This window comes from Myodes glareolus, chromosome 19, assembly GCF_982192425.1.
Source record: "Myodes glareolus chromosome 19, mMyoGla1.1, whole genome shotgun sequence".
NCBI classification, from domain to species: Eukaryota; Metazoa; Chordata; class Mammalia; order Rodentia; family Cricetidae; genus Myodes; species Myodes glareolus.
The window spans coordinates 66,694,691-66,712,025 of NC_142044.1; positions in this window are offsets into that span (position 1 = coordinate 66,694,691).

A 17,335-nucleotide genomic window follows, 5' to 3' on the forward strand; every position below is an offset into this window, starting at 1 on the left:
AACCCCTGGCTCCGGCCCCAGCTGGAGACCGGTGGTCTGGCCTGGCTCAGACTGGGCGGGCTCGGGTTCTTCGCCCTCCTCTCCGCTTCCCCTCCTTCCTCCCCCCTCCTTTCCAGATGTACAGCGTAAACGCTCGGAAAAGTAGTTGGAAAAAGGGAGCAGAGAATTTCCTAATGAGGAAAGGAATCACCTCTGGGGGGCGGAGGGAGTCAGAATAGTGTGTGTGGGGGTCTCCCTCACTTATTCAGGAAAGAAGCTTTTGGGTCGAGAGACAAGGGACTCCTCTGGCGTCCAGCCAACAGGGATTCCCCCTTGCCTTCCGGGGCCACTGGGTGCCTGGGTTCGGGCCAGCTGGATTAGGGACTCTCAGCCCAGGCAGAGTACTTCCAGGCAGCCTGCTGGAGCAGCTTCGCTGACTGCGGTAGTGTAGTTCCGGGGCTGCCACTTCCCAAGCTGATAGAATGTAAAGCACAGGAGTTTGAGGTCTCTGATATAGGAGCATTTGGTCTCAATTCTCTAGTTCTCTTTAATATAGAGTTTGGAAGTCTCTGTTATGGCCCTTCCTTGGATTTGGCATCTCGCCAAGTGGCCAGCCCCTCTCTTCAGTGCCTTTATCAGGTTGCCTGATTTCCTGGAGAAATCCCAGAAAAATATAAAGGGTGGCAAATATGATGGTGGGGTGGGGAGTCTTCAAAGGGAACCAACTTTCAGATTCTATTGGCCATCTTGGTCACCCCCATGGGCCTGTGTAAGTAGAAGAAAGGGTTTTAGTAAGTGGAGGTACCTTTATAGTAGGGTACATCTGGCAAGGTCCTAGTCTTTATCTTAGTCCGGGATGGGAAGAGAATCTTAGAGTCTCTCCTAAACGCCTTCCATTTCTACTCCTTTCTCTGCCTTCTTCCTCCAGGACTTCTCCCCTTCTAGAATAAGGGCCCCAAAGTTAAATCGTGCCCCTCTGCCCTTCCCTTTTGCTCCACTGTGGCGGCCTGTGAGATTTCTGCATACAAGTCCCAGAGTCAATTTTTTTTCTTCCTGCCGTGTGCTTCCCTCATTCAGTCTCTCTGCTACCTTGCTTCCTACTCCCAGTGACACAGCTAGGTGTTCAAAATCGCATCACCAGACTGCAGACCACAGTCATGGTGGCTCCATTCGACTTTCACATCTGAAGGTTCTGACCCTTTGACAGGTTAGGAACTCAAGGAATCTGTTGGTCAGGATCTGAGCAAGCAGTGCCCAAAGGTAATCTCTGGTGGGTGAGACCAGCCAAGGGAAACCCCTCCTACCTTGAGACAACGATGGAGCCTTACTGTTTCTAGAGTTTCACTGTGAACCTTGGGTTCCACATGTCTGAACCCAGTCCTCTCCTTTCTCAACCCACACTCTCTTTAGATTTTTTTTTTCTCTTTAGATTTTTTTCCCCAGGGTTTAGGAGCTGGGGGAAGGAGGGGAGTGTACAGCTAGGGAGGTGTGTGACTCAGATCCTCCCAGGAGCCTTGGTGGGGGATAGGGGACATAGTGTCCTGCCCTAGTCCTCCTCCTCAATCCCCCAACATTGGCCAACTCAAACAGGCCCCCTCCCTGTTCATTCCTTGCTCCTGTTTACACAGGAGCCCCTTAGTCATTCTCTGGCTAACTTTTCTACTCTCCCCAATATTCCTCCTCTCTTGGCTCTCCCTGCCCTTATAAGTCCTCACCCAGTGGCCCTGACACCTCCAGCGTTCTCACTTGTCTTGCTTTCCTTTGCCTAGGAAAGCTTCCCTTTCACCTGCTTCTTGTTGAATCTGAACTGGGATTTCTTCCTGCTGGGAGGTGCTTCAGCATACTCCTCCAGGCCAGTTAGAGAGGATCCCTAGAGGCTATCCATCCGATCTTCTTCAGAAGAGAAAATTGCTAGAGAGTGATGACTTGATCTAGGTCACATGGCTAATTATGGAGAGTCTAGGACCTGAGGGCTGGTTTTTTGTTTGTTTGTTTTTTGCAGTTGTTTTCTGTTTGTGTGTGGGATCATGCACAGATAATGACACACATGAATGGGTCAGAAGACAATTTTCAGGAGTTGGTTCTCTTATTTCCCCATTTGGATTCCTGGGATCAAACTCAGCTCATCAAATTTGGAGTAACAAGTACCTTTACCATTTTGCCAGCTCAACCTGACTTGGGTGCTTTGACTCTAAACCCATGACTCTCCTCCGAGCCCCTGCCTGGGTCCTCAGTCTCCTCTCAACCTTTTCTCTCTGCTTTGTGTCTCACCTCTCTGGTCAGTCTGAGGGCCTCTGTTTATCTCTGGTTCCCCTCTCAGATCTGACATCTCTGGCAGCCTCTGTCCTACGGCTCAGTGATAATGATTTGCTGTGATGGCTATTATTAATCATAGTATGCTCCATGATGGAGACACAGTGGGTGAAGGACAAGACCAGGACACTCACCAAGCTCCTGCTGTCAGCAGCTTGACTGCCTTGAAGGCTGCAAGTTTAGAAGCAGAAGAGTGAATTTCCACAGAAGAATTCAGATGCAGATACAAAGTCTGAAGTCAGGAGTCATGGGAAGCTCTGACAGCCAGGTTGGGATGTGAAACAGTAATGGCTTATCTAACACATGCTGGGTTCTGGGCTGAGTTTTAAACTGTTTCTCCATTTAATCTTTCCGAAGGCTCAGCATTGAAGGTGTATGGCAGCTCTAATTTTACTGTTAGGAAACCCAGAGGAGTAGCTAGCAACATCACACAAAGAGAAAGGCAGAGGAGCACCCAAAGCATCCCAGCACATTCTGAGGCTTGCTTCACCAGTGTTACCCCTCTCCAAAACTGTGCCCTATGGGGAGCAGGATCAAATCTAGACCTGCTGTCCTTGGGGGTGGGTTGAGAATTCAACCCAGAGGGAAAGGTTTCTATATCTGAGTGTGATTTCTCTAGGGGTAAGACTTCTTAGTTTCCTCCAGATTCTCAGATGCCTGTAAATGGAGAGCACTGAGTTTAAGAAGTAGGGTTAGGGTTAGGGGGCTGTAGAAAGCTTGTCTGGATGAAGGGCTCTGAGCTGGGCTTACTGGCACATGCTTGTAATCCTAGCACTTAGGAAATTGAGGCAGGAGGATTGTGAGTTCCAGGCCTGTGTAGACTACACAGTGAAACTTTTCTTGAAAAATCCATAACCTAGCCTAGTGGTGGCACAGCTTTAATCCCAGCACTAAGGAGTGGGAAGCAGTGGGATCTCTGAGTTTGAGGCTAGCCTGGTCTACAGGATGAGTTACAGGACAGCCAGGGCTACACAGTGAAATCCTGTTTCTACAAACCAAAGCACAACCACAAGAAAACAAAAACAAACCCCAACAACAACAAAGTGAAAACTCCATAACTAACCCCCTTTGTCCTCGCCCAAAACCCTCCTTTCTCTGGTATAATTGAAACACAAATGAGCCATAGGTGTGCTAGGACAGATTGATTCTCCAGCTCCGGAAACATGGAGAAATGGGTGTTCACTACCGGAGACCCCAGGTTACTGGCTTCTGGCCAGAACAGTCTCTTTTACTTGAGGGATTGTTCAGACTTAATGTTCTCAAAAAAGATGACACAGTTCAGTGAATAAGGAGACAGGAGAGATTGGGTCCTGAGCTGGAGTGAAATCTCCATGGGAGGAAGGAAAGGCGCCCCTAAAGAGGATGAGGCTGAGGGGAGGCGGATCTGCAGAACAGGAACCCTGTCGTAGAAGCCTGCCTGCCGAAGTTGGGGCATTGTTGTCTGTAAGAGAGGGAAGTGGGAAAGTACAAGAGTAAGCCCTATGAACTCAAGGGCTGTCACTGCCCTGACTCAGGTCTCTGTTTAGGGGAACTGATGGCTCCATCATCTGTGAGTCACCACTTACCACTCCCACCCGTCTGTCCCAGGAGAAACCCCTCCTCATGTCCCAGAAGTGGAATAAGAAGAGTCCTAGATTGCACTCTCCTTCCCACCCCACTTTGCTCAGGATGGAGGAGGGGGTGGATGAAAGTGTTCACAGGGGACGAGTGCTGGGGGATAGTGCTGAGGTCCTCTTGGGCTGTGGAACTCTGAACCTAGTGACTGAAACAGTGACTCGATACTTATGCAGACACCAGACTGGGAGTTTCCTGGACTGGGCAGTGATGGAGGGATGGGGACTAATGATGAATATGATGGAGAAGGGTAGGACTGAAGGACACTGAAAAAAAAGACCAGTTCAGGTACAAGTTGCCCAGTGAAAGGAAGTACCATCCCTTCCAACTGTCTTCAGTTTTTCTTTTCTTTCTTTCTTTCTTTCTTTCTTTCTTTCTTTCTTTCTTTCTTTCTTTCTTTCTTTCTCAGCCCTTTTGGGAGTCACCAGAGTTCTACAGCAAAATGTAATAACCCAGATAGAAAGTTAAGAGAAAGATAAGCTCCTGGGGCACCCTAAACATTCCCCCATTGTTCCCCCTTTGCCTACAGTCCCTACCTCTGGAGAAGAAAGGAGTGCCTGGCATTTCTTAGCTGAAGGCCTGGAAGCTGAAGGGAGAGACTCTGGGTGGGAGCTATAAGTGGGAGTGTCAGCTTCCTGGGATGGCCTTCCCAGATGTGAGCACATCTGGAGCCCATCAGGGAGGGACCTGGAGCACCAGGATTCCCAGTGCACATCCGATTGAGGCTACAAGGGGCTGTGGATGAGCCAGGAGTTCCCTCCTTCATCCACAAGTCTGCCTGCCATTTCTAGCTCTTTGTGGAACGATCACCAGTCAAGATAGGAAGTTGAAACATTGTCAGGGCCCTGTCAGGAAGTTTGGCAAGAAAGCCGGGGATTGTGCCCCAAATCCAGGCATCTCAGTAGCTACAGCTCTTCATGGCTCTATAGAGATGACAATATTTCCGATCTGGTAGGAGTGTGTGTGTGTGTGTGTGTGTGTGTGTGTGTGTGTGTGATGAAGCTGAAGCTGGAGATAAGGCCCCGCTTGCTTTTCAAGAACAAATCCTCCTCAGGAGGTCACTAACATCTCTCTACTCACCCCAAACACACACTTCTTTGGTTCCAGATCCTCCTTGTCCATCATCACCTTACAATGAGCACATTTGTTTTCTAGGAATCATATGAAAGGCTAAGAATAGGTAGACCTCCTTACCCTTCAGTGAGTGCTACCTATCTCAGCGCTGAGTCATGGGGTTTACAGTGACCTCACAAGGATTCCAGCTGTCTGCTGCAGCAAGCATTGCATAAGGGTAACACAGAAAGCCTCTGCCTCCGAGGCTAGAATTCATGAGGCCAATGATAGAGCACTCCCAGATTGTGTGTGTGTGTGTGTGTGTGTGTGTGTGTGTGTCCCTCCCTTTCTTTTAGAACAATAGCTGGAGGAGGAGGAGTCAAGCCTTATAAGATTCTTTCATTTATTTGTCTGTGGTGGTGGCACACACCTTTAACCCCAGCACATGGGAGGCAGAGGCAGAGGAATCTCTCTGAGTTCGAGGCCAGCCTGGTATACAAAGTGAGTTTCAGCACAGCCAGGGCTACACAGAGAAACCCTTTCTCAAAAAACAAACAAAACAAAACAAAACAAACAAAAAGACTACCACGGGCTGGAGAGATGACTCAGCAATTAAGAGCACTGACTACTCTTCCAGAGGCCCCAGGTTCAGTTCCCAGCATAGCAATTCACAACTGTCTGTAATTCCAGGATTCAACACCCTCACGCCGACACACATGCAGACAAAACACCAGTGCACAAAGAACAAAAAAAAAAATTAAAAATTTAAAAAGTAACAAAAATTAAAATAAAAACAATTCATTTGTTTATTTTCTGTGTGTATGTGCATGAATGTGCATTTTTTGAAATATAAAGACAGATATTGGGTATTTTCTTCAATTGTTTTCAATCTAGTTTTGAGACAGAGTCTCAGTCTCACTATATCTGAAGCTTAAGAATTTGGCTAGACTGGTTGGCCAGTAAACATCAGGACTCCTGTCTCCAACTTCCCAGTGCTAAAAATCTGTACTGTCAACTCTAGCGTTTTACATGGCTGCTTGGGATCTGAACTTGGGTCCTCAAGCTTGCCTGATGAGCATGTCACCGTCTCTCAACTCCTTATTATAGTTTATTTTGTGGTGTAGGAAATTGAACCCAGGACCTTGCATATGCTAAGCAATTAGCCTTCCACTGAGTTTTGTCTCCATTCCCAAAAGTCTGTTTTATAAAACCAATAAATAGGGACTAGAAAGATGGCTCAGGAGTTAACAGCAGCGGCTGCTCTTCTAGAGGACCTGAGTTTAGTTCTCAGTACTCACCTGATGGCTCACAGGCCTCTGTAACTCTGGTCTCAGGGTATCCAACATTCTTTTCTGGCCTCTAAAGGCACCTGGCATATATATTGTACACATACATTTAGGGAAAAGACTCATACATATGAGGTAATTAGTTTTTTTTTTTCTCAAGATAGTGTTTCTTTGTGTTGCCCTGGCTGTCTTGGAACTCACTCTGTAGACCAGACTGGCCTCAAACTCAAGAGATCTGCCTGCCCCTGCCTCCCAAATGCTGGAATTCAAGGTGTTTCTTACCACAGTCAGCTGCACATTTGTGTTCTTTTAAAACACACACATACAGGGCTGGAGAGATGGATCAGACGTTAAGAGGACTGAGTTCAATTCCCAGCAACCACATGGTGACTCACAACCATCTACAATGAGATCTGGTAGTGTCCTCTGGCCTGCATGCATACACTTAGGCAGAGCACTGTATACATAATAAATAAATGAATCTTAAGAAAACACACATACATACATAAAGAAAAGTAAAATTTCACAAATAACACTGAATTTTTAAAATCAGGTTCAGTATTTTGAAGTATATTGGGAAGTGGTTAAATCTAACTAATTAAGAAGACCATTGCTGCCATGGACACTTGATGGGAAAGGTCCCTTTTTATAGTTGCCAAAGGGCAACACACCATGTTTAGCTGTAGTCATTTTGATGGGCACAAGATTTTAATCCCAGCACTTATGAAGCAGAGGCAGGAGGATCTCTATGAGTTCCAGTCCAGCCAGGGCTACATAGTGAGTTTTAGGACAGCCAGGGGCTGTTATACAGAGAAATCCTGTCTTGAAAAAAAAATATTAAAACAAAAACAAAAACAAAACCCAGAAAAACAACAATAACAGAAAACAAACAAAATTCCCCAAATCCACCACTACCACCAAAACTTATATAGCAAAGACCCAGCACCCATTCCTCCCACCCTACCTCAGCCTCTGGAAGAACATGAGCTTCCTGACCCTTTGGCTGAGATCCCATTCAACAGCTGTCCCCCAGTTTACAGGCTGAATGCCAGAGGCCTTCCTGTTTCAGGTTCAGATCAACATTTAACTAATGTATCCCATAAAATCTAATTCTGGAGATAAAGGGTAGGGCTAGGATCTCTAAGTCTCCAATATAGGGGGGAGGCATGTGATAGAGATTGACCTTGGAGGGGAAAATTGGGGGAGTCAGATGGAGAACTGTGTCACAGGGGAGGGAAAGGTAAGAAAATTGGGTTTTCATTTAGGTCCCTTCCTTCCAGCCCCGGCTGCCATGGCTGGCCTTACCTCTCCACTGGAGGTCCCACTCTGCTCTCCAGCTGTAAACCAATAACTTACTGAAGTTCTAAGAAGGGTGAGTAAGAAGGAAGATCAGACTGGGAGGTGCAGGGAAATAAAACCAAGAGGAGGAGAAGGGAGTGAAAAAAGGAGGCGGAAAGGAAGTTTTTATCAGGTTGGGAGTCTTTGAAAAATGGCGAAGCCATCAGAGAGAAACAGCTAGAGAAGGGGAAGTGATGTGGCTGCATGGCAAGACCCTGTCATCCTCCAAACAGAAGAGAAAGAGGTTCTCATGTCTTCTGCAACTCACTTTACTCATTTTGAGCATCTGAGCTAGCTAAACAAGCCTGTGGTGGTGGTATTTTCAGGTCAAAACCCATGGTTCCTCCCTGTGAACACCAAAGTCTGCAAGGGACAGCCACAGGGCCTTCGATCTAACTCTTTGACTGAACATACAAAGCTCTGTGAACTGGAGAAAGGAGGGAGCTGAGCTGGCTTGCAGACTTTGTTGTTGTTATTTTTTTTTTTTTTTCAGACAGGGTTTCAGCTTGCAGCCCTGGCTGCCCTGGAACTCACAGAGAACCACATCCTTCTGCCTCCCGAGTGCTGGGACTAAAGGCTTGCACTACCAGCCTTACTTGAGAGTGGAAGTCGGAGAGAGGGCTCAGAGAAAAGGAGCATGGCTGGGAAGGGAGAAGCACAAGTGGTGTATGAAACAGAAGTGAGAACAGAGGTACTAAAAGATGGTGGAAGAGAGGAGAAAGAAGAAGAGGAAGAGAAGAAACAGGAGGAAAAGGGAGGTAGACTGGTGTGGGGTCCTCAAGTGTGGTAAGCAGATGAACTCTGGAAGCTGCTTGAAGGAAAAGCTCAAATCAAGCAGTTGGTGAGGAATTGTCCCTTGGTCACCGAAAGGCAGCTGCAGTTCTGAGGAGGCAGGAAGTAGGCCACCTGGTTTGTTTTATCCCCAAATCCCCTTCTCTCCAAGAAGGGCCTAATTTTCTATGTCATCTGTCGTTTTTAGGTCCTTCTTATTCTTTGTTGGGTCTTCAACCCTCCTGACCACTTTATCTCTTGGGCACAGATTTCTGGTCACTTTTCTCCTCCCCACTTTTCACTTGTAGGTTAGTGTCTTTGTCTGTTCTCTTCAGGTCCAGCTCTCCTGGTCTTTTCACCATCTGTGGCAGGCAGGGATAACAGACTGGAGGTGTATCCCTGCTCTCTGCTCAGTGCCCCTCCCCCTCCAAGCCAAGGTTGAGACAGTGATGCAACTGTCCCTTTGGCCCTTTTCCTGCTCCTGAATCCCAGGGGTGGTGTATGGGGGTGGGAGGAGGGGTAGATCTGAGGTGGAAAGTCTGACGCTGAGTTCAAGCCCCTAGCCCCACTCAGATTGGCTGAGCTCATCTCTTCAAGCAACCACAGCTGGACATTTTCCATATGATCACCTCAGGGAGCGGGGCAGGACTTCAGAAACTCAGGCAGCTGACAGAGCTTCACAGGAAGCAGGCTGCAGGCCAGAGCACCCTACACGCCTCCAGTCATCCTTTTCACTTCATTCTGCAGGCTGTAGTCCCTGGGGAGGAGTATGGAAAGGGCTCTAAGCCTGGAGAAGAGCCAATGCTGGACCTGTTTGTGGGTCCCAGACAGACAGGTCTCTTCATTCCTCCGCTTCAATGCCCACTGTTTGTACCAGTCAGCTTGGGTGAGGTTCCTGTGCGATATGAATGTGTATGTAACCTGTGTACACACACACAGGCTTTGAACTGTATATGCTTGTATCAGTGTTTACTAGGATGGGCTTTCTGTGACTTGAGTGGTCAACAGGCCAAAATTGGGGGTGCTGTGTGGGTATCAGCCCCTCTGCTTTCTCTTAGTGGGAGATGAAGCAGCAGGTTTGAGATGAGGACTACTTTTTTCTGACAACTGCTTCCTCACCAGCCAGCCCTAACCTCACTTAGCCTTCAGCTTGTTTGTTTGTTTTGTCTTTTTTCTTGGCAGGGTTTCTCTGTGTAGCCCTGGCTATCCTGGAACTCACTCTATAGACCAGGCTGGCCTCAAACACAGAGGTTCATCTGCCTCTGCCTCCCAAGTGCTGGGATTAAAGGCGTGTACCCCACCGACTGACTGCTTTCTTTCAGCTACAGAAACAGGAGGGCTATGAGAGACACAGATTTGGGAGGGGGCAGCTCACTAGCAGCATACATAGGAACTTCTGGGAGAATAACTGGGCTCCTGTCATGAAGGCTGAATGCTTGCTATTTATTTGTTTGGTTTTGGCTTTTTGAGACTGGGTTTAGCTATGTAGCCTTGGTTGACCTAGAAGTTATCGAGAAGCTCAGGTTGATGGCAAAAGTGGAGTAATTCTCCTAGCTTTGTCTCTCAGTGCTAGGATTACAGGTGTAAGCCCCCAGGCCTATCTAAACCTGTCTTTGCTGGGGGCACTGAGATGCTGCAGAGAGTGGAGGGGGCTGGAGGCTGCATGGGCAGGAAGCACTCGGCTGTTTGTTCCCTCTCTTTCCTGCCTCCTTTGTGGTGGCAGACTGGCTTCCTTCCTTGCTTCAGCACCTTGGCTCCCAGCTCATTTCCGCTCTTATATTCCCAGTGTGGCTCTCAACCTTGCGCAGCAGAGTTTTTCCGTGCACGGTCTTTTGGGCAAGGGACCCCTGGGTGGGTGAGTCAGGAACTGAGGAATGTTAGTGAGATCCCTCTGCATCCTTTCCTCACCCTGTTCAAAGCTAGTATCCCTGAACTGAGAGGAGGGAGAGTTCCTTTGCCAGGGATGGGAAGCACTGACCTGGATGTGTGGTTTACCTGGGATTGCTTCTCCTTTGGCTTGTGATGTGAAGAACAGGCCCCAGAAGGTACCCCAGCCCAGTTCAGCCTAGCTTCACTCTTTGTATCCCTACTTGGCTGTCTTTGTTTCAATCTGCCCCTGCCCCACCTCCCACCTCCATCCACTGCCCTACAAGTCAAGGAATGTAACTTTTCTCTCTCACTCTCTCATTGATTAGTCATGGGCACCCCATCCCCGTGGGAACTGTTACTCACCCTTGTCCCCCTCCCCCGCCCAGCACTTTCCCCAGAACTGGCTTAACTCTTGCAAGAGGGCACTTAGTCAGTTGTTGGACACCAGAGGTGGAGTGGGGGCAGTGTCCTGGAGAGAGGCACTTTTGAAGCAGTGTTTGATCTTATGGTCCAGAAACAGGAGCCTCCTCCCTACTTGGTTCACACACAGGATCTTGCAGCTACTGGTTCTAGCTCCTTTAATAGCTGTGGTTTGGTTAGCAGGGGTAGGGGACTGTCTGGAGAAGGGTTCAAAGCAAAAGGGCATCTTGTTCCTTCTCTGGAGCTAGCTTTGAGACTAGGACTAGGACCTGGAGCCTGCTCTTTGAATTTGGTCTGGTGCCAAGGCCTGGCCTCTGTCTCTCAGAATCAGACAGGACCTTTCCCAATAAGGAGCCTCCCAACTCTAGGTCCACTCCCTGCCTCCCCCCTTTCCAGTTCCTCCAATAGTTCCTCTGCCCTAAAATAGCCAGGTTTTCCCCTCTCTTCCTCTTTGCCTCTCCCCACGCCCAGGTTTGGGGCCCAGAGGGATAGAAGGGAGCTGAAAAAGGGTGAGATTGCACAGGGACCATATGGGCAGGTTTGGAGAAGGGTAATAAGAACCCATGAAGATACAGGGAATGGGCCACATGGCCCAGGTCTGCATGGGGTGGGGCTGGGGAAACAGTTTCCTGGAACTATTGACTCCAAAATAATAATAGCCCGTGCTTTTTGGCACCAGTGTGTATTCAAAGAGCTCTTTGCGAATTAGCTTAGTTGGTATTGTTCCTGTATGAGGGATGTCTTCTTGTTTATCCCACAAGGGGAGAAACTGAGACACATAGAGGATAATTAATGTGCTTAAAGTAAGTAGAAAAGTAGATTCTAACTCAAACAGTCTGGGAGAAGCTACCTGTCTTAGCTTTCAGCTTGGCTTTGGGGTGTTTGGCCCTCCCCAGGACAGTATAGGAAATCTCTTACGGGGCTTACAGGGGTGCTGACATTCATAGACTCTGCCACTCTAGTGTGCTTACTATACAGAGTCTACTCTTCGGGTGTCTGGAAAGATAGATACAGATTCTGATTAAACACTCCCAAAGAGAACCATTAATAATTTTAAGAAAATTTTTATTTTTTATTTTGTGTATGGGTCTGTTTGTGGGTGCCTGAGGGTGGTAGAGGAAGTTGTCATATCCCCTGGAGATGGAGTTACAGGCTCTTGTGAGCCACCTCTGTAGGTGCTGGGAGCTGAGTCTTCTGGAAGAGTATCATTGGCTTATTGAGCCAGTGAGCTCTAGACCCCCAGCGAGCACTGGAGAAAAGCAACCCTAGCTACTTGATTTTAATCCCAGCACTCAGAAGGTAGAGGCAGTAGGACCTCTGTGAGTTTGAGGCCAGCCTGGTCTATAGAATGAGTTCCAATACAGCTAGAGCTACACAGAAAAACCCTGTCTCGAAAAACAAAAAAAAACCTAAATTTCACTCATCTTATTGTTTATTTTTATAAACAAAATAACTTTATTCTAAAATGAAAAACAGGGTTTTTCTGTGTAGCTTTGGAGTTTATCCAGGAACTCACTCTGTAGTCCAGGCTGACTCACAGAGATCCGCCTGCCTCTGCCTCCTGAGTGCTGGGATTAAAGGCCTGCGCCACCACCACCACCAAGACAAACTTTTTTTTTAAAGATTTATTTATTTATTATGTATACAGTATTCTCAGTATTCTGTCTGCATATATGCCTGCAGGCCAGAAGAGGGCACCAGACCTCATTACAAATGGTTGTGAGCCACCATGTGGTTGCTGGGAATTGAACTCAGGACCTTTGGAAGAGCAGGCAGTGCTCTTAACCACTGAGCCATCTCTCCAGCCCCCAAGACAAACTTTTTTTTTTTTTTTTTTTTTTTTCTGTAGCTCTGGTGGCCGGAACTCACTATTGTAGTTCAGGTTGATTTTAAACTCAGAATTTGGCATGTCTTTGCTTCAGATTAAAGGCACCTCACTCAAAGTCATTTAAAGCAACAACAACAACAACAAAAAACCAAACATATAGCCTGACATTGTTGTGCATGCCTGTAATTCCAGAATTTAGGAGTCTGAAGCAGAAGGTTGGTGATTTCCAGGCTGTCTGGGATACCTAGGGAGATCCTGACTCAAAAAAACAAAGCTGGGGCTGGGGAGTTGGCTCTGAGGGTAAAGCATTTATTATGTAGTATGGAATTGGAATGAGCTCTCATTACCCACTGTATGTGCATGTGTGAGGCTAGGAGGAACTCCCGTTACCCACTGTACATGTGTGAGGCTAGGAGGAGCTCCCGTTACCCACTGTACATGTGTGAGGCTAGGAGGAGCTCCCGTTACCCACTGTACATGTTTGAGGCTAGGATGAACTCCCGTTACCCACTGTATGTACATGTGTGAGGCTAGGAGGAACTCCCGTTACCCATATAAAAGCTATAGCCATAGGTGTGCATGGCAACCTCCCTCTCATCCCAGCCTTCAGGAGGCAAAGCCAGATAATCCCTGGAAAAGTTGACTAACCAGACAGCTCTGAGATCAGTGAGAGACCTTGCTTCAGTATTTAAGGGAAAAGGCAACTGAAGAAGACACCAGAAGCCAACCTCAGGCCTCCACATGTATGTGCACTTGCATATGAACACTATAGGCACACACAGGCCACATACATACTCCAAAACAAAACCAATATTGGCAAATGAAATCAAGAGAACAATAACTTATTGTTCAGTGATGAGCAAACGATGTACAGGTTAGCGCTGAAGTCAATGAAGTGTGACAGGGGGCGGATGTCAGGAAAGGAACACAAGGGCAGGCATCAAAGTTGGGGGACACTTGGGAGAATGGAGGGAGAAAGGCTGTTAGTGGAGGACTTTCCGGGGCCCCTTCCAGCCCTTAGTTGTGTTCTAGGTAGTCGAAAATAATGACTTATTTTGCCCACAGAGAAGAAGAAAGGAAGAAGGGGGATGAGAATTCTCCTAGCCATGAGAACAGACAGGAACCACTGGGATGGATCCAGGCACTTAGAAGTTCCAACTTGAGCAAAGTTTGTCTTTCTTAAATGAGAGTGATTAAGCTAGCTGAGCATTAGGGCTTCCATCTTAGTCCAATACATTCAGATTCTTATACAGAAACTCAGGGGAAAACCAGGACCCAAGTCCTTCTGAGGGGCCAGGAACAAACAAATACTTGGTAACCATGATGAGCTCAGGGCTCTGTAGGGGATGGTAGGGAAAGCCGCCAGCCAGGCAGGCCAGACTCCAGAAGTGAATGGAGGGTGGCCCACTTGTTCATCTGACCCTGTGCCTTCAAAAACTAAAACCTAGAATGTAAGTCCTATTCAAGGAGACTGAAATGAGACACAGCTCTGGCCATCTGGGAAGGGCAAATCTCTAGGTCCCTCTATGGAGATGGGAACAACCAAAATTATTAAATACCATTTAGGAAACTAAACAGTGACATATATTACCTAATTTAAAACCCCCCCCATTCCTTTTTCACTGGACAGGGTCTCAAGTAGCCTTGGCTGACCTGGAACTCACAGACCCGCCTGCCTCTGCCTGTCAAAAAGGGAAAAAAAAAAAAAAAAAAAAAAAAGAAAGAAAGAAAAGGAAAGAAGATTTTAGGTTTCAGAGGAACTTTTTCTAACTGGTGAAGGAACATCTCTAGAAGTTAAGGGAGTTTTGCATCCCAGTAGGATCCATTCTGGATAGGGAGGGCTGTTGGGGTGGGATGGGCTTGGTTTCCAGGATGAGGAGGAGAGGGAAATTGGATGCCCACACCATGTTACTGACAGCAGAATATAACGCCTTGATAGCGTCCTCCCCACTTTTTTTCTTGGCATTTTGAGAAGGATCTCACTGTGTAGCTCTGGCTAGCCACAAACTCAAGGTTCTCCTTTGGCTGGCCAGTGCTGGTATTACAGGTGTGCACCACTGCATCAGGCCTCATGAGAAAGAAGTATGCAGAGATGGAAATGGGGCTATTAGGCTGGGGATGTTTTAAGTTTGCAAGACTAAAAGTTGACTCTGAGAGAGTAAATTCCTTTTGTTTTCACCAGCTACTGGTTCAATGGCAGAAAAGGAAATTAGATATTAGAGGGACTTCCCTGCTGTTTGGGACTGATAGGAGCCTTTGCCTCCTGCGGCGATTTGTAAAGATAACACATTCTTCCCTGACTGCAATGCCCAGGAGCTGGAGGCGTGAAAAGTGACCAGTTGCTAGGACTGTGGTGAGGTGCTTTATTTGATGACCTGTGACCAGCTAGAAGAGCCTGAGGTTTTTGAGGGAGAGGAAATTTGCCAAAAGGGCATTTAGAGGATGGCATTTTTTGGGCTCCAGCCTGGGGTGAAGTCAGAGGCATAAATCACACCTCCCAACTGCCCATTTCCGCTTTCAGTTTAGTTTCCAGCCAACAGTTCAGTCAGCTTGCCAGAGGAGTGTGTGGATGGAGGTGGGGCGCTGGAGCTGAAGAGAGGCAGTGACTGGGAATGGGAATCAGCAGGGTGATAGGTCAGGGTTGGGCTGGAAGGGATGGGTGTGTGGGGTCACAGTGAAAGTGGGTTTGAAAGTCTTGTGTGCTGGTAGACTCCTGTAATTCCAACACTCGGGAGGCAGAAGTTGAAGGATCACTGCCACTTCAATATCAGCTTAGTCTAGACAGGGAGACCCTGTTCCTTCCAAGGAAAAATCCCAACAAAATAATAGTGACTTGGAGATTTCTCATCCCAGACAAGACTTTCAGCCACACTCAGTCTGCCGAATTCTTCCTCGGGTACAAAAACACCTGAGCATGCTTAGAAGACTGATCCCTTCAGAGAAGCACTGCTCACTCAACTACTGCTCACTTCAGAGAAGTCCAGATGTTCTAGATGAGTAGAACCAGAAGTGAGTGGGGAATGAGATGAGGATCTCAGAATATTAAAGTTGGGAAACATCCTTCTCCTGTGACCCTCTACCGTGCCAGGGCTTGGATGACCTTTCTCACTGAGAACTTCAAAGTCTGTTGTCCTGTGTTGGGCATGCCTCCTCACCATGGGATTGGGGAGGGTGAGTAGGAGGCACTGGATTGAGTGCGTATGTTAGGAGGGGCAGGTGTTTGAGGGCAGGAAGTCCAGTAGCAACTCAGACAGTGGTTTTTCCTCTGGCATGGGTCCAGGCTGTTGGAGCTTGTCTGACCCCATAGTATCTCCTGATTTGCTTTGGTTAGCATTCCATTTACTGCTTACTAGTGGGGGAAAGGTCCATTTTCAGGTAATTTTATCCAGCCTGGCATCCCCTTCCGGGCTTTCATGGCTCTTATATGGTACGGCACTTGCACTTTGATAAGGCAAACACGTTTTCATTTATGTTTAGTCTATTTGTTCCTTAAATTGTTCTCTTATGTTCTAGGAGACTAGAAGTTTTGGTACAGCCCCTCAGTCTAGCATTGAACATGTGCCTCTTGATATGCAAGGTGACAATAAGATTAGATGGGCGAATGGAGATGAAATATTGGAATATGTTTCTAGAAAAGGAGAGTGAGCTGAGCATAATCCCAGCACATGGGAGGCTAAGGCAGGAGGATTACTAGTTTCAGGCCAGCTTTGGCCGTATAGTGAGACCTCATCTCAATAACAAAGAGAAAGAATGGGCTGGACAGTGGTGGCACACGCCTTTAATCCCAGCACTCAGTAGGTAGAGGCAGGAGGACCTTGGTGAGTTCGAGGTCTTCAGACCTGAGTCCCACAGCTACTTTCCAGCTCATCATGTGGATAGAGGACACGGCATTATCTCACTAATGTATCCAAATTATTGTCAGCCTTGCTTCTGTGGTTCCAGGGTCTAGAATGCACAGTTATCCTTATTGTTGTCCAGGCCACTGAAGCCCTGCACAAGTTCCTCAGTTCATCTTAACTCTTAGCAGCCCCCTTCTTTTTAAGCCTTGTTCTTGTGATCTGGACTGCACAGTCTAGCACTTAATTACCTAGGGTATTTATAGAGTTCCTGTGAAATTTAGAAATTGATTTCATCTGAATGTACATTTGACAGAAGCAACTATAAGTATTTTATGAAAAGATTACAGAGGATTCTTTTTTAAAAAAAGATTTATTTTTATGTGTATAAGTGTTTTGCCTGCCTGCATTTATGTACACTACATGAGCATGCTTGGTACAAGGAGAGGAGAAGGCATTGAATCCCCAGAGTTACAGATGGGAATAAACATGGTCTTCTGGAGGGGCAGCAAGTGCTCTTTTTTTTTTTTTTTTTAAAGATTTACTTATTTGTTTTATGTATATGAATGCTCTATTATGCATGCCTTTATGGCAGAAGAGGGTATCAGATCCTACTACAGATGGTCACGAGCTACCATCTTGCTGGGAATTGAACTCAGGACCTCTGGAAAAGCAGTCAGTGCTCTTAACCACTGAGCCATTCTCTAGTCCTCCACCCTGCCTTGCAGCAAGTGCTCTTAACCAATAACCATTGTCCCACATTACCCATAGAATTTTTCTTTCTTTTTCCCTTCCTTCCTTCCTTCCTTCTTTCCTTCCTTCCTTCCTTCCTTCCTTCCTTCCTTCCTTCCTTCCTTCCTTCCTTCCCTTCCCTTCCCTTCCCTTCCCTTCCTTTCCTTTCCTTTCCCTTTCTTTTCTTTTTTGCGACATGGTCTATGTAGCCCTGGCTGTTCTAGAACTCACCAAGATCTGCTTGCCTCTGTCTCCAAATGCAGGGATTAAAGACATTCGCCATCACATCCAGTCTT